Raw genomic sequence first — 20,382 nt, 5'->3', positions numbered from 1 at the left:
CCCCTATAAAGTAGAGGAAGATGGGTACAGATGTTAGCCCAGGGCCAATCTTCCTCAGCAAAAAAGAGGAGGATTGGCAACAGATGTTAGCTCAGGGCCAATCTTCCTCAAGAAAAAAAAAATGATCAAAGGGATAGAAAATAGGTCATTTGGAAAAGAGTTTTTTTAAAAAAAGATTGTCTAGCCTGGAAAAGAAAAAGTAAGAGAGGTCTTTTATCAAGTATTTTATGAAGGTGACGTGCTATTAAAGGGAGGCTGGTAAGTTCTTAATCACTAAAGTGGAAAAAAATTAAATCACCTTAAATTGTAGAAAGAACGTGTTGATAGAGTGTTTATGCAATTCAGTCTCACTGAAGATACTGAGACTGAGAATCTCAGTCGGTGGAGATCTTTATAAAGTTGAGAGTGGATATGAGCCTGTCCCATGTGATGACTCACCCCATGGTCAACCATGTACAACCCTCCTGAAGCTGATGCCTGTGTTGAGAAGAAGGATTTCCTAGAAAGACAGGACCACAGGATTTGGACACACAGTGGCTTTTAGAATTCTCCTGATTCTTTCTTTGCAATTCGGTAACTGGGAAATTCCTTGAAATATATTCCGGTTTTGTTTAACAAAAGGACAAATGACAGACACTGTTGACTGCCCCCTTGTAGCGGATGCTGTGGGTGCCCTGCACGTAGCCCCTTGGCATTCACGTGCCCAGCATAGGCTGATGGCACCTGTGAGTCTGCAGCTCAGGGCTTTCTCTCTACCACTGTGTAGGGCAGTGATTCGTCCTCACTGGGGCTGATAAATAACCCGGGGAAGAGTTTGCCATCCCTGCCCATTGAGCCTGGCCAGCACCACAATCCGAGGGCTCACAGAATGTCTGATTTGCCATCATGGGATCTTGCATAATATTGGTCTGCCACCAAGGGCCTCGTTTTACAGCAGAGGAGCAACAATGAGCACATGACTACAGGACCCATGGGTCCTGCCATGGACTTCGTCATAGATAAATGCTGCCTGATAGAACTTTTAAAGGCCCAGCTTGAGGATGATGCTCTTTTCTTGGGAAGATGTAGCTCCCCAGTAAACACATGCCAACATGTAGGAGAAGCTGCTCTTCTCTTCTGGCTTTGCGTGTATTGTGTAAAGATAATGCTTGGAGCAATTGCAGCCGTCTTGTAACCATGAGGGGGGAGAACATGAACACTGAGAATGGCAGAGTGAAGAGACAGAAGGAGCTGGGTCCTTGATGACACCAGTGAGCCTTTGAAGCAACCCTGGAATTGCCTTCCTCTGGACATTTTAAGTGAAATAACAGATGGTTTTATTGTTTAAGCCCCTTTTAGTCAGAGATGGGTACTTTCAGGTGATATGCATGGCAGACACTGCTGATTCGGCCTTCCCACATTTATTCCCTCCCACGGCTGCTCCTGTGTTGATGGTAGCTATCTTCCGTTAGAGAGGCCAAAAATGCTCACACTTTCCCAGCCTCCCTTGCAGCTAGGATATGAACATGTGACTCAATTCTGGCCAATGGGACTTAAGGAGCAATCTGTGGTGAGCCCTCTGAGAAAGAGTTTCCTCCTTAATCAGAAATGGCGTTTAGGGTGGCTGGCCCGATGGCATAGCAGTTAAGTGTGTGTGTTCCGTTTCAGTGGCCTGGGGTTTGCAGGTTTGGATCCCAGGTGTGCACCAATGCACCGCTTGTCAAACCATGCGGTGGTGGCATCCCATATAAAGTAGAGGCAAATGGGCACAGATGTTAGCCCTTGGGCCAGTCTTCCTTGGCAAAAAAAGAGGAGGATTGGCATCAGATGTTAGCTCAGGGCTGATCTTCCTCACACACACACACAAGAGAAATGGCGTTTAGGAAGCATGCCCCTATTCCTTGGCCAGAGGCTGTTGTGCCTTCATGTGACACTTGGAAACTGCGGCTGCCATCTGTGACTATGATGGCTTAAGGATAAAACTAATAGGCTGAGACTAGCAGAGTGAAAGATGGTAAAAGCTTGGGTCTTCAACGACGTGGCAGAGTCCCTGGATCCACCTTGGACTTGCCCTGCCTCTTGAACTATCTTTATGTGAGGAAAATAAATATCATAATTTAAGCTGTTTTTTGTTGAACGTTCTGTGCCTTGAAGCTAGAGCCATCATAACTCAAACATATAACATTAATGTGCCACCTCAGGTCTCCCCGCTGCTCAATCCACCAGAAATGAAAGAACAAAACAGTTTCTGTTAAACTTTTAAACATCAGCTGGTCCTGGTTTTACATTATAATGATTATGGAAAATGCTAGTAGTAGTTTGCTATACAGTCACAGACTGTTTCTGCGACCCTTCACATGAAACAGATCATTAGGTATTCATGAGAATTACAAAGACATTTCCTCTCAATGCCCCTGTAATTTGGAGAAACAACAAAACTATAAAAGGAACTGCTGGATGTTTTTATTCCGTTGGCCATTATAGTTTCTGAATTGAATTTCTCTAAAAAGAAGGAAAATGCAGCCAAATTCCAAAACTCTCAAAAGCTCTAAACAAAAATAAAAATATACTGAAACCCTTTCTAAAAGAAAAGCAACTGTGCATGTATTATTTTATGTAAGAAAACATCTAGAGATTAGAAATATTACATTTCTGTTTAGCCTCAGCACACAAGATGAGAATTTAGAATTTTAATTCCAAAGAATATTTTCTTTTGAAAATGTCATATATACATGTATGTCTGTATACAGCCATATATATTTTACAACATAGAAAGATATTAAGATGTTGCTGGAATTCTACTAGTCTGCTTTATGCTTATTGATGGGAAAAAAAGGTTCAACACTGGTTTTCCTCCCTTGGGAATTACTTATTTTTTCTGGAGGCTTTTCATGGTTCTGGAACTCACAGTTCTAAAATATACTTCCCTCTGCATGCAGAATGGTGGCGGGCTTTTCAGATAAGACATTCTGCATTCCTTTCATCTTCAAGGTGTATCCTCTGATAGCATTTCGGCAGATAAGCGAGCAACCAAACATATTTTCTAGTGGAAAGGTAGGTTCCCTGAGTCAGGTATCCATTCCTTTAGGTAGCTGGATTGGCCTGGGGCCCAAGGGGTGTGAGCTTTCTTTGCTCTGTGGATCATCACTCCACAAGTTCAGGCGGCTCCGCTGATTTCCAGATTCTCTTGGGAAGTGAGCCCCTGCTTAGCCTGAGGCTGGCTCATAAATGTCACCTTTCACCGAATTAAAAGTTTTGCATCGCATGGAGATTTTCATTTCAAGTAGCTATTCCTAGCTCCCTCACTACTGAAAAAAAAAAAAAATCAAAACCCTCCAAATCAGTTTTATTTCTTGTGGTATCAAATCTGACTTAATGTTATAACTTCGTTCACAGACCGACTAAATAATATGTTGGCTTAAAAAAAAAAAAATAGAGCCCAATCCTACTATTACTGCGGTAATGAAAGCCATCTTTCTTATAGTGCACTGTAGCTGTTGTTTTAGTCATTGTGTTTGTGTTTTTGTCGTTTGTTTCTTTTCTTGTAGGGGGGTAGTCTACCCGCACTGGATGACTTTTCTCCATTCTGTAGTGTCTAAAATGGGGTATAATGGCCAACTCTTTAAAATACAAAAACACTTTAGATTCATAAGAAGAACGTCCAAAACCAATAACTTGGAGTAAACTTGATCCTTCGAAAACAAATACCAAACTGGTATAAATAGTGAACGCATTTAGGCGAGACGGGTTATTTGCTGGGTTAGGTGAAGCTAAAACAAGAGAAATAATAAAGCACCATGCTTTGGATTTTTGAGCCCCCTCTCGCACCAGGCGTTTCCAAAAATCATCTTATTTTACCAAACGTGACAGAAACGTGTGCAAGAACAGGATACCGAATCCAGTGCAGAATGAAAATAATATGCATATTATCTCAGGATCTGTGTTGAGATTTATGCACGAGAGCAATGACTGCGTTTGCAGATTTGGGGGGGGCGGCCGTCCCGCAGACCCCGCTGGAGCCCCGTCGCGGCCGCAGAGCCGGCGCCCCGCCCCCCGGCCCCGCCCCGCCCCGCCCCCGCCGGCTGCGGCTGGGCCCGACCGCGGCGGCTCCGGCGAATGACCCGTAGTAACCCCGCCCCGCCCCCGCCGCCTGCGCCGCGCTCCCGGCCGGAATTCGATAGGCCCGGCCCCGCACGCGCCACCGCCCGCGGGCCAATGGGCGGCGGCCTCTCTGCATAGGCAACGAGCGCCGGCCGGGCTGCGCGTCCCGGGCGGTTCGGCTCAACAGACGCTGGCTGCGGCGCCGGGTGGTCGCCGCGGCCGGGTGGGCGAGGCGGCGGCGGCGGCGGGGCAGCGGACGGTCGCCCTCTGGCCGTGCGGCCGCGGCGGCGGCGCGGGCGCTGCAGGCCCGCGTGGGCCCGAGGCGGGAGCGCGGGGGCCCGGCGTCGCGGTGAGTGCGGCGGGGGCGGCCTCCGCACGGGCCGGGCCGGGGGCCCCGGGGGTGTGCGCGCCGGGCGGGCCCGCAGCGTGGGCAGCGGCCCCCGGGCCCGGTGACGCGGGGCCTCGGCCGCGGGGCCCACGTGGGCGGGGAGCCGCAGCCCGAGCGGCCGCGCCGTCCGCGCCAGGAGGGATGCGCGGGGTCCCTCCCGGCGCTTTGGGGGCGCGCGGGCTGGGGGGCGGCCGCCTCGGCAGATCGGCCCTGACGCGGTCCCTGGGGGAGGCTGAGCCCTGCGATTTCGGAAAACCGTGCAGCAGGGGCGGGCGGGGGTGTTTGTGGCTGCGGGGTGTGAGCAGCAGTCGGGTGTGTGCGACGGGGCGACCTTGGTGTGTGTCGTGGCCTCACGAGCTGTGGGGGCAGGGCTGGGATTAAGACTCTTGTGGGGGCGAGAGTTGAAGACTGACTTTCCCCTCAGTGCGTGTTAATTTCACACCAGTAATGGAATGGGTGACACCGCGGAAGTGCTTACTACTAGCCATCCTGTGGGGTCCTTATCAGACCCATTTCACAGCTGAGAAACCGAGGCACGGAGCCGTTGACGGGTTTGCCCACTCCGGTTGTAGCATTAGTATACAGATACTCTAAGCTATTGTATGTATCGCCCCTCAAAAATAGAAAGGATGGAAGAGTCTTTAAAATTATATGGAAGCTAGAGAGGGGATAGGCCTTGTGCAAGTGATTAAAGCTGAATAAAATGACAAATAGCTGACATTTATTGAGTCTTGATTACATGCCGTGCACTGTACTAAGAGCTTTATGCGTGGTGTCTTTATACTGTTAACAGCCGTCCAGGGTGGTGATTATTCCCGTTTGACCGCTAGAGGAATGTGGACACGTTCATTTTCCCCAGATCACAGCAAGTCAGAAGCTGGGATTCAGACGCCGGCCTGTCTGAAAATCCAGAGCTCGTCTTTCTAACCGCTGTATGATGCTGCCTCGCCTCGCCTTGCTGGCCGGCTGGAGAGTTGCCACGGTGGATTCTTGTTTGGGTGGCCAGGAGCACTGTGGTTTGATGGTCATGATCCTCACCACCTTTGTTGTTTCTCCACATTAGTTCCCCGAGTTGAAGGGGCTGCTGAGTTGCTCCTGAAAGTGTATTAGAAGGTTATTACAGGGAGGCGGTGTTGTGACGTGGGAGTCTGTTGCACAGACTTTATTCTTCTGTATTCTGGCATCTTCCCAAGCAGTTCTTACCCTTAGGGATGAGTAAGGCCTTTCTAGTCACTCTGGCATTGTCTCTTTAGACTTTTTCTGGTTTCTCTCTTATGCTGTAAAAAGGTTTGGTTCTGTTGGATGGTCTTGTGGTTGGGTGTAGGGCAGAGAGGGCCATTGGATGTAAGGGTCAAGGTGACAAGTGATCTAGTGTCTTTGTTACTGGATTTGTAAGACATTTGGACTGGGTGGTTTAAAGTTGAAATACTCCATGAGTCTAAAATGTCCTGGAAGGAGAGAAGTGTGGAAGAAACGAAGGATGGAGAAATTATGAGAGGAAGATCATGCTCTGTCTGGTTTAGGGGGGTCAGACCTTAAAGCCTCGAGATCTTTCTCAGGGCTTCCCTGCTGTCTGGTACTGCTTAAATGACTAGTTCATTGCTCGTTCAGTTAATTGCTCAACTAGAGCCCTTTAACTCCTGTTATATGTCAGGTACCACGTCAGGAGCTGGGAATAGAGCAGTAAACAGAATTGACGTGATCCTTGCCCTCACGGAGGAAACAGACACGAAGCAAATCGTCATCCAAATACATATGTGATTACAAGTTATGATATGTGCAGTGAAGAAAAGTAGCGTGTAAGTGAAGATTATAATGAGGACTGTGATTTAGATGGAAATCTAGTCTAGGGAGTGTTTTGAATTGATAGGGTGAGCTTCTGCTAGATGACAATCTTGCGTTCTGAGTTGTGATTAAATGTGCATAACGCAAGAGTGTGAAAACTTTTGAGCAACAATGTTGTTTTCATTTCGCAATGTCTGTTCCTACCTTGAATGTCACACCCGGGCACATTACAAGATACGACAACAAGATAGGGATCATTTTCAAGCAGTCATTCTGCCTGCCTTCAGGGTACTTAATTATTCCTATAATACTTAAATTTTCCTCTCTCAAAATGAACATTTGAGAAGCAAGAATCTGTATGTGGGATCTGGACTTGGGAATGGGATTAGAATGTTTTCAGGAAAGCGAGGCCAAAAGAGGGGACAGGTTTTTCGAATTTTCGAGAAGCAGCATCGTAATTATCAAAAGTATCGAGTGTAGTTTACATTTAACAGAGTGATTTTATTTAAAATTCTCACCCCTTAGGAGACAAAAATGATGAGCTGGTTTGGGAAATATAAGCTGTTAAATATGTGAATATTTCAGTTGAACGTGTACTAAGCCAATACGAATAATTCATTGTATTACATTTACTGTGCGCCATCTGCATGCGAAACACTGCGCTAGGTGTGCCATGTGGAATAAATAAAAAGAATTTGGTAAAGTCTCTGCTTTCAAGGAGATTTCAGTTTAATGAGTACTAGTACTTGGATTGAAGTCCCCCCTCCCCGCCCCTCCCTGCGTTTTCAAAGCACTGTTATCTGTTAGCCCATTTGATCCTCGTAAGAGCCTTATATCATGAGCAGAAATATTGAGAAAATGGAGATTTAGAGGTAAAATCGCCAGACATGGTGATTCATGGTATTTGGGGTGGGAGAAGGAGATGTCGAGTGATTACACTTCAGCATTTTGGGGTCATCAGCGTTGAGGTGATTGCTGAAACCGTGGACATGGGTGAGATTGCCTGTGGAGAGACTAGAATAAGAACCGAGGAGGCCTGGGATGGCGCTGGGGAGAGGAACCTGAGCAGCTTGCCGAGGAGAGCGGAGAAGGGGCCAGGGACGCGAGAGGACAGCCCGAGGCAGGTGTCCCTGCGGCAGTCCACAGTATGGGCTGCTCCCACGAGAGGAAGCTTGAGTGCTCTCCGCTGGATTTGGCAACTCAGAGGACCTGGGTGACCCTCGCAGGAGATGTTGATGTGGTGGTCGGGGAGGGGCGGGGAGCAGAAGCGAGCTGAAGGGGAGCAAAGTGGAGACAGCAAGAAGAGGAAACCCTTTCCAAGAGTTTGAGTTCAGCGTGTTTAAATGCTTGTGGGAAAGTGTAGGTTGAGAGGGAGAAGTTGAATCTGAATGAGAAGTGCTACTACTCGTGTTACTATCGTTGTGTAGAGCTCCTGAGAGGATGGGAGGGAATGGGGGGGTGTGGGGTCCAGAGCACAGGTGAGGGAGGGACACCTCTTCTGTAGTGGCAGAAGACAGGCCTGTAACTGACCTGAGGCGAGTCAGTCCCTTGTCATGGAGCCCTGAGCAGTTCCCCCAAAATTGCCAAGGACTGTTAAATTCCTAAACATCAGCCCAACTTTAGCTGACTCATGACACAGTTTTTTCAGAAAACCTCACTACAGAAGCATCCTGTGAAATTGATTTAATATGTGACTGAGTCTTGATTTCATCCACTTTAATAGGGTATATACTGTCATCTGACTTTGGATTATAGTTTCTTTCTCTTCTGAACAAGGAGACATTATAAACATTGTCTGGTGATTTCCCCACATGCTATTTTTAGTTTCATAAGAAAAAGTATTCCAACTACTTCTGTTTTCCTGACTTTTTAAGTGCCTTAATCCTTCTCTTTATTTAAAGTTTTAGCTTTTGTTTTTACTGGAGTATGTTTACTCATATACTTCTGATGTTTCCCGTTTTGAGGGCTAGAGAATTGGTGGATGATTCAGTGGGCTCAGCTGATCTGCTAATTCTTAGGACTGCAGATACCTAATAACCAGCCTTTTGGATAAGTCACTTCCAAATACAGGTTTCTACTTGTCTGTGAAGGTACTTGTTATAAGGATATATAGGGGCATTGATTCATTCATTCATGTTTTTATTTAGTGCCTATCTGGCAAGACACTGGGGATTTGAAAATGATTAAGAGAGGGTCCCTCCTCTGGCCACGTGCTGTTCTGGTTTTCTCAATTTTATGAGATAGGTTTTTCATCATTCTTATTTCACAGGTGGGGAAACTGAGGCCCAGGGGAGCTTACGTGACTTGCCCAGTGTGTGCTGGATCTCACCCCAGGCAGTTTGGTTCCAGAGTGTGTGTTCTTAACCCAGGCTCTGCAGAGAGGAGGAGTCCTCTCTGGGGTGACAGTTGGGCTTGAAGTTGATGTTGACCTCTGAAGGCGTTGTCTCTGGAAAGGAGCTGTGATGACGTTTAGGGACAATGTTTATATCTATTTTAATTACACATAGTTTACTGCCCCCCACAAAGCCCTGTGTGTTACGGGAGAACGTAAGGAGTAACAGACTAAGATGAGAGTTTAGCTAGAATTTTCTTGTACTTGAGCATAAATACTTCAGGATACATTCTCCTTTAACATGGCTTCACAGGAATCATTATCATTGCCCTTTTAGAATTTTTGGATCAGGAATATAAAACAATTTGGGATGCCATAATCTGTGAATTCCATTTTCTTCCTTTTAAAAAAATATGGACATGCTTTCTTTATGTCTGAGAAATATTTCATAATATTTAATCCAGTTAAACCGACTCCCTTCCCCCAAATCCTCCAGTTAACCACTGATCTGAATTTGGTATTATTATTTGTATGCATTTCTCTACAGTTTGACTACACATGTATGTATCCCCAAACAGTGTATAGTATTATTTTATGTATTTTTAAACTCTCTGTAGATGATATGGTGTATATTCTTGTGCAGTATACTTTTTTTTCCCGCTCAGTATCAGTTAATCAGTGTGGTTTCATCAATTGAGTTTCCTCAGTGTGGGTACATGTTGATTTAGTTCGTTTATTTTCGCTGTGACATCATACTGCATTTTAGGACTATACCACATTTTCCCTTTGCTCTGTTAGTAGACCTTAGATGTTTCCTTTTTTGTTGTTGTGATTGCAAATATTACCATAAGTATTCCTGAACAGAATTCCTTGTCCGATGCATTTTTGGCACGGTAGTCATCCGTGCGCTTTTTCTGTTCTTTACGTTCTCATCTCGGCCTTCCTCCAGTCTTTTCATCATTTGACTTAAGGTCCTTCTATCTGTCATACTTACAGTACAAAACCACAATGGATTCTTTTCCTCTAAAGCTCTTTGTAGTAACTTTTCTTTTAGTTAACCTTGTTTTACTGTCTTCATTTTCATTTCTTCTTTTTTTGTTCTTAGTAGATGATTTTGCAGATATATATTTAATGCTATTTCATTTTCAATTCTGTAAATAACTGTACCCTTCCTCTTGGGAAAGTTTTGTTAATCTACTTTTGATTTAGCCAATTCTGTGTTTTAGTACTTGTTTAAGAATTTTCCCCTAAAGGGAGCCTTGTAATTTGGTGGGTAGGAACATGGGCTCGGATTTGCCCATGCTTAGGTTTGAATCCTGGCTCTACTTCTTATTAGCTGTGTGACCCCGGGCAGCTCATTTAACCTCTGTGTGCCTCAGTTTCTTCTTTTGTAAAAAAGAGATGATAAAAGAATCTAGCTGTAGACTGTTGTAGGGATTTATATGAGATAACTTTCTGGCAATAGCCAGCGCTCAATAAATATTAACTATTTTAATTTTATTTATTTTTAGAGCATGCAGTATTTTAAGTCTGTCCACTCTTTATTATTGACTTCTCTTCTGAAGCAGCATTAATATCTTCACATAGATAAATATACTTCGAGAAAATGTCTAATGTATTAGAACCTCTTGTTAATGGAGATTGGGAAGAGATAATGTAAATAGTAGAAAACTAAATTGAGGGTCATTAACTAGATTTTGTTATATTTTAACATCAGTAATTTAGGATTTATCTTGTGCTTTACTTTTCTGGAAATGTGTATAAAGCACATTGAAAGTAGGTTGACATGGTGTACTTCTCATTCAGATAACTAACATGAGTAGTCTCCTCTTGTTAGTTTTAAATGCTTTTTGTAATATGACCTTCATAATGATGTAGGTAGCATTTCTAAAAATATTATCCTGTATCACCAACTTTGTGTTGAGTGGAGAAGGAACCATTGCCATCCATGTGTGTAAAACTTGCTGTGAAAATTTGAGCTGGTTACTTAACCTTTCTGAGCCTTCTATTTCAATTTCTGTAACATGAAGATTTTAATTCTTACCTCATGGGGTCATCACGAGGATTGAGGCGACAACAGATAGCAGTTTAGGGCGCACAGTTGGCCCCTTGTGTTGGTTGCTTCCCTTATTTCTCTGCCTCCCCCTATCGTCTCTCTTACTTTCCTGTTTTCTTGCTTCTCTACTCTTCCTTTCTTCTTCCTCCCTCCTTTCTCTGTCCTTTAATTGATATACAGTCGTGCATCACTTAACAACGGGGATACGCTGTGAGAAGTGCATCGTTAGGTGATTTTGTCGTCATGCGAACATCATAGAGTGAACTGACACAAACCTGGATGGTATAGCCCCCTACGCACCTCGGCTGTATGGTGCTCATCTTATGGGACCACCGTCGTATGTGTGGTCTGTCGTTGACGGAAATGTCACCATGCGGCGCATGACTGTGCAAAAATCTGCACATATTCAGTGTATACAATTTGATGAGTTGGGACATGCGTATACCCATGCAGCCATCACCAGTCAAGGTAATAGACTTATCCATCACCTCCAAAAGTTTCCTTGTGGTTCTCTGTTTTCTGTTTTGTTTTCTTCTGTCCTTCAGAAAGTAGTTTTTTGTTAAGTAGTAACAAGATATTCTGAATTCAGCATGTGAGTGAACCCATCCTATAAATAAAAGCGTACATCATTTGAAAGGAACTAGGAAGTACTAATTCCTTAGGACAATCGAGTGTTCAAGCTGTGTGAAGATGCATGGAAGATGTGGTTAATGATGAGTGAGCAACACAGAGGACAGAGAGGTTGTACTTGGCCAGAGACACCAGGGAAAGGTCAGCTGAGCAAAACCAGACATGGATGGGATTTGAAGCAAGAGTTGAGGTTGAGGAAGGCACTCAGATGGGGTTGTCCAGGGCAGTTGGGGAAGAGCAGGACTGACGTAAAATTGAGACATCGCTGTATAGGGGGACCAAGGAGGCTCTGAGAATAGATCTCATCCTGGCGGGGAAGCAAAAAACAGACTGGGAGGACAGAAGCAGTTAAGACCTTGCATACACTCACTCATTTATTGATTCCTTCACCTCAGAAAGGAATTGCTGAATGAATGGAAGCTTCTAGGAGTAGGAAGGGAGACTGAGCAGCCGGCAAGCGAAGAGAACCTGTGGGCTCAGAGTTCTTACCGGAAGAGCACTTGGGGTCTGGCTGTGCGGGGTTGCCCACGCCATTGGCCTTTCCTGAGCTCAGTTTTCTTGTCTGTAATCCTGTCTTGATCAACAGTGTTAGGATCTGCTTTTCCATCAGGGTCGTTTTTCTTTTATCTCCCTTTCGACTTCTTCCTTTTACTTGGCTCAGGATTTTTATCTGTGCTGTATTTCTTTCTTAGATTTCTTTGATACTTTATCAGTTAGCTTTGTGCATTTTCCCCCATGTGTTCACTACTTGGAATTCACTGGGGTATTTGCATGGGTTTTACTAGATGCTAACTATACTGACTGCTGCATAGGTAGTTCTTATCCTTTTGAATATTATTTTAGTTCTAGAATTGATTTTGTAGGCATATAACAGTTCATTTTTCTGCATCGACCTTTCTGGGTCGTAAAATACTCAGTATCATTTTAGCCAAAATTATGAAAAGTTTCTACTTCAACCATAAAAGTCTCTTATTTTTACTTATTTTACTTTTATCGGGATTGCCGTGTTTCTCATTCTGGACCTTGACTTTGGCTCTTTACTGTAACACTAAAACAACCAGAAGTCCTTCTCGTCTTGTTGGAGACTGACTTGATCTCTGGACTTGAGACCTACCGTTTGGGGAAGAGTGGGGTAGTTGAGTTCTAAGATGAAGCAAGGAGTTTGTTTTAGTTCCATAGAAAACCAGAGTGAACCAGAATGAATTAATCTTAGAACTGTACTTGACAAAATTTTAACATAAACAGCATTAACATTAATTGAAATTATACTACATGGACCATAATACACAGAATCATTATTTTTTGCATATTCACAATTAATATTTTCCTAAGTAATCTTCCTTTTGTATTGTAACTTTCCATATTGCTAGTGTGTTAGAGTCTAAGAATTTATATTCATCATTTACTCTGACTTTTGTAGACTGATGGCTGTTTAGACAGCATAGCACTGGGAGTGAAGTGGCATCACCTGGTTTAAACAGAGCCAGTGCTGTTCTTCCCAGGAGTCGTAGGCCAGGCAGTGTGGGCAGTGCAGGCTGCAGTGATAGGACGGGAGAGTGCTTCATAATCAGAAAAAACGCCTAGGAACAACAACTTTTTGGGGCGTGGGAGCTCAGGAAGAGAGTGATTGCTAGGCTGGTTGTTTGCTTCAGGGATCTACTCATCTTTCTAGGACTTAAATTCAGCCATTGGCTCAGTTCTGATTTTTCTTGGATTCTGCTTAATTTATTGAATAATCTGTCTTTTAGCTGCTGATCTGAAGTGCCACTGTCGTCAAATATAAAAGTCCCATGACGTTTCTGGTTTTTAAATTCTGTACCAGAACAATTAGCATTAGTTTTGACATCTAATAAGGCGCTGTGTCCTTGTTCTGTTTTTTTTTTTAACAAGTTTTAATAAATTTTATTTATTTATTTATTTTTTGTGAGGAAGATCAGCCCTGAGCTAACATCCATGCCAATCCTCCTCCTTTTGCTGAGGAAGACTGGCCCTGAGCTAACATCTGTGCCCGTCTTCCTCCACTTTATATGGGATGCCGCCACAGCATGGCCTGACAGGCGGTGTGTCGGTGCGCGCCTGGGATCCGAACCTGGGCCCCCAGCAGCAGAGCGTGTGCACTTAACCGCCACACCGCGGGGCCGGCCCCCTAAGTGTCCTTGTTCTTAAACATTATTAGCTAATCTTAAAATATTTTCTTCTAGGTAAACTTTGGAATTCATATATCAAGTAATTATACAAACAAACCAGTAACAAAGTCTTAGTAGGGTCTTGAGTGGGATTGCATTTGGCTTATAGGTTAATTTTGATGGGATTATATTTATCCTTTCTACCCAGGAACTAGTCTGTCTTTACATATATGCAGGTCTTTTAGCATCTGTCAGTAGCATGTTATACACACATACATATGTATGTGTTTAAGTAATGGGTTGTGTACAGGAAGTATTTTAACGTTGCATTTGCTATTGTGACTAAGATCTTTTCCCTTTTCATTTTCTACCTGGTTATTACTAGTATATAGGAAAACTATCGATTTTTATTATTTACCTTGTATCAGGGTATCTTAGTGAATGCTCCCTCTCTGGTTGGATATTTTTCAGGTGATTCTTTTGGATTTTCTTGTTAGACAGCCAGTTATGTGCAGAGATGACTTTTCTCTCTCCTTTTCCAGTATTCATACTCCTCACTTCTTCTCATCATTGCATTGGCTGGACTGCAGCCCTGTCCAAAAGAAATGCAACGAGAGCCACAAACGTGAGCCATATATGTAATTTAAATTTCTAGTAGGCATATTAAGTGACACAAAAAGAAACAGGAAAAGTTAACTTTAATATATTTTATTTAATCCCGTATATCCAAAATATCATCATTTCAACACATAATATAAAAACTATTAATGAGATATTTTACGTTCTTTTTTTCATGCTAAGTCTTTGCAATCCCATGTATATATTACCCTTAGAGTGCGGCTCCTGTCGGACAAGCCATGTTTCAAGTGTTGAGTGGCTGCACGCGGCTGGTGGTTACAGGGCTAGAGCCTTCTTAACAGTGTACAGTAATTACAATCGTAGCTGGGCTCCTTGTTTTGTTCTTGGCTTTAGTGGAGATTACCTTTGAGTATGATGTTTGCTGTTGGTTTCTGATACTCATGCTTTTATTAACTTAAAGAAGCTTTGTTTCTGAGTAAGAAGTGCCTTTTAAAGTTAAGAATTGATATGTACCCCCCTCTTGGCACAGAGCTGCTAAGATCCTTGGAATTTACTGAGTGATAGGAGTGTCCTTTGTTATTCCTAACAGCTCCTTTTGATCACAGCTGAGGTTACGTTAATGGAATGATTTAGGATGGTGTCTCCTGATAGCCTGAGGATGGGGACGGTCATCTGAAAGACCAGATGATGCGAGGGTTTGAACTTGCAGCCCCACCACTGACCTCTGGTAAGGGTGAGGGGGCAGGAGACTGAGCTCTATAGAAACTCTTGAACAAGGAGATTCAGGAGGCTTCCTGGTTGGTGACACGTCCAGGTGCTGGGAAGGTAGTCTCCCTCTCCCCCCATACCTTGCTTTATGCACATCTTCCATTTGGCTGTTCCTGAGTTCTATCCTTTATCAGAAACTGGTAAACATAGGTAAAGGCTGTTCCTGATTTCTGTGAGCTGTTCTAGCAAATTATGAACCTGAGGAGGGGGTTGTGAGAATCACTGGTTTATAAGCTGGCTGGGGACTCGCGACTGGCGACTGAAGTGGAGAACAGTCCTGTGGGACTGAGCCGTGTGGGATCTGCCCTAACGCTGGGTAGTTAGTGTCAGAATTGAGTTGAATTGTTGAACACCCTCCTGGTATCTGGGGAATCAGATTGGTTGTTGGTGTTGGAAAACACCTCAGTTCCTAACAGTGAGCCGTCTTTGTACTTGTCGGGTAAACCATGCTTGGTTACGGTGAATCATTCTTTTAACTTGGCTGGATTAGATGTGCTGATATTCTAGGATTTTTTCTCATGTTCACTAGAGAGATTATCCTATGTGGTACATCAGGTTTTGGAATCAGCATTGTACTAGCTCTTGTAAAATGGATTATAAAACAAATCAATTCTGGCTTTAAGAAAATTGTTTTTAAAACTTTTATCAAAGGAATATATGCACACGGTGGAGGACTTTTTAAAGTAATTTCTTAGCAGAGTGTGTATGTGGAATGTAAATTTTCAGAGTCCTTGCGTGTCTATATAATACAGTTTCTTTATTCTACCTGTGATTGATCAGGAATTTAGCTGGGAGTAGAATTCTAGATTAAAATTCATTTCCCTTAAAATTGTGAAGGCATTGTTCATAGCGTAGCTTCCAGTGTTGCTGAGACATCTGATGCTATGATGGTTCCTCTTCCTTTATAGGAAGGGTGACTATACATCCTGGTTTGTTTGGAACACCCCCAAATTGTATCTTATAATAGCACCTGCTTTTATTCTGAAAGTATCCTTGTTTGTTGATCGATTATAGAATCATTTTATTCGTAGGTGACCTGGTTTTTGTTTTTGGAAGCTTTTAGGATGTTCTTATACCTGGAGCTCTGAGAATTCACAGGGCTGTGTCTGGAGGTCAGTTATTTTTTCCCCCCTGCATCTGCTCAGCGCTCAGCAGGCCTTTCCGTCTGAAGACTAGTGTCCATCAGCTCTGAATATTTCATTCCAGAATGCTTCAGTACTTTCTGCCTCTTCATTCTCTTCATTCTCTCTTTCTGGAACTCCTTTTAGTAGAACTTGGATCTTTTGGATTAATTTGATACCTTATTTAAAAAAATCTTTGACTCTTGTTCTCTACTTTGCTTTTGCTTTCCTTTCTGGGAAAATATTCTCAACTTCGGTTTCTAATATATCTCTTGATTTTTAATTTCAGGTTCTGTTATTAATTTCCGAGAGCTTTTTCTTATCTTTAATCCTTTTGTATAGCATCCTATTCTTGTTTCGTGGATGTAACAGCCTCTTATCACTTTGAGAATATTAATTACATAAACATATTTAAAGTTCCCCCCATTTCCTATGTTGTCGGTTTCCATTGAGTTCCCTTTTCCCCCCTTTCTTTTTGTTTTCGTCTCTGTTTTTCCCCCTTTCTTTTTGTTTTCGTCTCTGTTTTTCATCGTGATGGTTTTTCTCCAACACATGGTGACCCAGAACTTCATCTGTCTGGATTTTTGGTTCTGATATAGCTTTCTGCTTATAGTTTATTTTGCCATCAATAAATTGTCAACATTGGCGGTAGATTTCATGTTATGACACAGAGACCTGATTATGCCATTCTCCTGCATGAAAGTCTGGATGGCTCTTCAGAGACCTTGATAATGTCAGACCACTTAGGGTGGGTGGCATACAGGGCAATGGCAGTGAGGTACTGCGTTTGTTTCCTAGGATTGCTGTAACACGACAGATTTGGTGGCTGGAAACAACAGAAGTTTATTCTCTTACAGTTAATAGAGGGCACACTTTGAATCAGCATTACTGGGTGAGTCAGCATTACTGGGCAGAATTCAAGGTGCTGGCAGGGCTGCGCTCCCTCCAGAGGCTCTAGGGAAGAATCTGTTCTTGCCTCTTCAGCTTTTGATGACTGCTGCATTTGGTGGCATCACTCCAGTCTTCTGGGTCAGCATCTTCAAATCTCTCTGCCCTGTCTTCACATCGCCTTCTACGTGTGTGTCGAATCTCCCACTGAGTCTCTCTTGTAAAAACGCCCGTGATAGCAGTTGGGGACCACTGGATAATCCAGGATAGCCTCCTCAAGTACTGACAGCTTTCTTTCTTTTTATTTATAGATTTATTTATTTATTTTTTGTGAGGAAGATCAGCCCTGAGCTAACATCCGTGCTAGTCCTCCTCTCTTTTTTTGCTGAGGAAGACCGGCCCTGAGCTAACATCTATTGCCAATCCTCCTCCTTTTTTTTCCCCCCAAAGCCCCAGTAGATAGTTGTATGTCACAGTTGCACATCCTTCCAGTTGCTGCATATGGGACGCGGCCTCAGCATGGCTGGACAAGCGGTGCGTCAGTGCACGCCCGGGATCCGAACCCGGGCTGCCAGCAGCAGAGCGCGCGCACTTAACTGCTAGGCCACGGGGCCGGCCCTGACGGTTTTCTTAAATTGTCCTTTTCTTGTATACCTCTGTGCTTTTGCAAGTACTGTTGTTATTGCCTGCAGTTCTCTGTCTTCGTGTCCACTTGGCCAAAATACATGGATCAACTCAACTCCTAGTCACTTTTCCTTGACCTTCTCTTCCCCTCCTAGACACAAGACTGCATTTGCCTGTTTTCTCAATCCATTCTGTGTACTTCTCCAGTAGTCTTTGCTGTGTCAGAATGATTTGTCAGTGTCTCCCACTGGAGTAGGAACTTTTCGAGTACTGTCGTCTCATTTCCAGAATGAGAAGCGTTGGGTCTGGAGCCGAGTAGGCGTGCAGTAAGTATTTGTTGAGGAGACTCACCATTTGCTGCGAGCCAGTTAAATGCTAGGACCTGTCCTGTTTGACCATTTAATTAACAAAACAGAACAAGACAGGATAAAGTAAGTATGCACGTGTGCCAGAGTTTTTCCAGGGCAAATGTCTCAGAAGGGATTTGTGAGGTCCTAGGAATTTACATTTTCAGCTTTTGCTAGATGGTTCCAAATTGCTCTTCAAAGTGGCTGCACTTCCCAACAGTGCCAAGAATTGTCTTGTTTCCTATATCCTTGACAATTCTTGTGATTTTTTTTTTTCATTAAAAAAAATTTGATGGGGGAGGAAAATAATATTGTTTTAATTTGCATATCTTTAATAACTAGTAAGATTGACCTTTTTTTATAGTTAATGGACATTTGGAATTTTTCTCTGAATTTACATAGCCCATTTTTTTGTGTTGAGTTGTCTTTTTTGTTTATAGAAATTCCACAAATATTATGGATATGAATTGTTTATATATGTTGCTACTGTCCTCATTTACATACAAGGAAACTGACACAAGAAATAACAAGTAAATTTATAGGATTTTTTTCTCCTCTGGGTGGATAGATGGATAGATGGATGAATAAATGAGTGAACTTGTCTAGAGTCATAGCTAATAAGAAACCGAGAAGGATTTTGTACCCAGATATATCTGGTTTTAAGGCCTAACCTTTTTTTAGTATATCTGATATGTGGCTGCCTTGTAGGGAATGAGGAAATTAATAATGAGGCAATAGTGTGCTGAATTTTGATTCAGAAATCTGTTAGCTCTACTTACCAGCTCTGTGAGTTTGGGCTGGTGTTAATAGATTTTTTTAAATGACTATGATGACAGCTAACTTACCTGCTTCACAAATGATTGAGAAAATCATTGAGATAATGTATAAAAGTGTTGTATACACAGTGAAATACTGTTTATAAGTCTCAGTAATTATTCTTCTTGACCATCATGTGAATAAACTCAATATGCTTTTTAAAAAACAGTTTTGGATGTCCTATTTAAAAAAAAAAAACAACCCAGACTTTATTTTTTAGGGCAGTTTTAGGTCACAACAAGATTGAGCAGAAGATAGAGATTTCCCATACAGCCCCTGCCCTCACATATGCACAGCCTCCCCACTGTCAACATCTTACACCAGAGTGGTACCTTTGTTACAGTTGATGAGCCTGCATTGATGCATCAGTATCACCCAAACTCCTTAGTTTATTTACGTCAGGGTTCACTCTTGGTGTTGTACATTCCATGGGTTTTGACAAATGTGTAATGACATGTATCTACCGTTATAGTATCATACAGAGCAGTTCCACTTTCCTAAAAAGCCTCTGTGTGCTCTGCCCGTTCATCCCACTTTCCTCCCTAACCCTTGGCAACCACTGATCCTTTTACTGTCTCAATGGCTTTACCCTTTCCAGAATGTCATATAGTTGGAATCATACACTATGTAGCCTTTTCAGATTGATTTCTTTCGCTTAGTAATAGGCATGTAAGGTTCCTCCATATCTTTTCATGGCTTGATAGGTCCTTTTTAGCCCTGAATAATATTCCACTGTCTGGATGTACCACAGTTTATCTGTTCATCTGCTGAAGGCCATCTTGGTTACTTTCAAGTTTTGGCAATTATGAATAAAGCTGCTTTATAAACATTCATGTGCAGTTTTTTCTGTCGACATAAATTTTCAATTCCTTTGGGTAAATATCAAGGAGTACATTTGTTGGATCATGTGGTAAGTGTATGTTTAGTTTTGTAAGAAACTGCCAAATTGACTTCCAAAGTGGACTTAGCATTTTGCATTCCCACCACCAATGAATGAGAATTCCTGTTGTCCTACATTCATCACCTGTACAGGTGATGTCAGCTTTTGGATTTTGGCCGTTCTTATTGGTGCGTAGTGCTATATGCTTTTTTGGTGACAAGTTATGTGATAAAATGTCATTTGCTAGTGTGATATATGGTATTTCCAGAAAAACACTACAGAAATTTTCATGTGAGGTGTAGAAGTAGAAATATCTCCAGGAGAAGGTTGGTATTTGGCTCTGATTACCCGCGAGTGGTAATGCTTGTCCTCATGTTTGTTCTGACAGGTGTTGACACAAAGGTGCATATCCTGAAGGCACTAGCACCTCCTACCATTGTCAGCTGGTAAAATTCTTAGTTTTATTACAAAACTTTTCTATTTTTAGGCATAAAATGTATTAAGTTAAAACCAAGTGTGGCTAAAGTGTCAAAGAAAAAAAAATTCAAATTCTTCCCATTTTGTAATTGTAGAATTATGAAAGTTATGAGAAGGTCGTTTTCGTACTAATTTTAGTTCCATACAGACCCATTGGAACAGTAAGCCATGTTGTTCAGCAGTGTTATCTACCTTCCTCTCCTCAATTTGAATTTTAAGTATCTGTGCTAGAGTTTGAACTCAGTAGCCTCTTCATTTGCAAACTTTAGCACTATTAGACCCATAGTACCGTTTCAACACGTGATGGTCATTTTAAGTTTGTGTTAGTGTTATTTTAAATTTCTAACTGGACATTTTAACAGAAGTTGTAGGGTTCAAAGTCAGGAAAACAGCAGTGGGCTTTTTGTTCACCTATGGAAATTTCTGCATGTTAATTACAGTTGTCGTGGGGTAAAATGTAGTACAGTTTTGTTGTTTCCTTACTG

General features: G+C 42.7%; 1 protein-coding gene across 1 annotated transcript in view; it reads left to right on the top strand.

The window, feature by feature from the left end:
- The first annotated feature begins 4,277 nt into the window (after positions 1-4,277).
- Positions 4,278-20,382, top strand: part of ACSL3 (acyl-CoA synthetase long chain family member 3) — a 66,158-nt gene continuing 50,053 nt past the window's right edge. Inside the window, exon 1 of the mRNA XM_087424764.1 lies at positions 4,278-4,429. The gene's annotated coding sequence lies outside the window, so the exon portion shown is untranslated. The remainder of the gene's footprint in view (positions 4,430-20,382) is intronic.

Source organism: Ceratotherium simum, chromosome 37 (assembly GCF_057802395.1).
Source record: "Ceratotherium simum simum isolate JZ-2026a chromosome 37, ASM5780239v1, whole genome shotgun sequence".
Taxonomy (NCBI): domain Eukaryota; kingdom Metazoa; phylum Chordata; class Mammalia; order Perissodactyla; family Rhinocerotidae; genus Ceratotherium; species Ceratotherium simum.
This window is presented reverse-complemented; position numbering and strand designations above follow the sequence as displayed.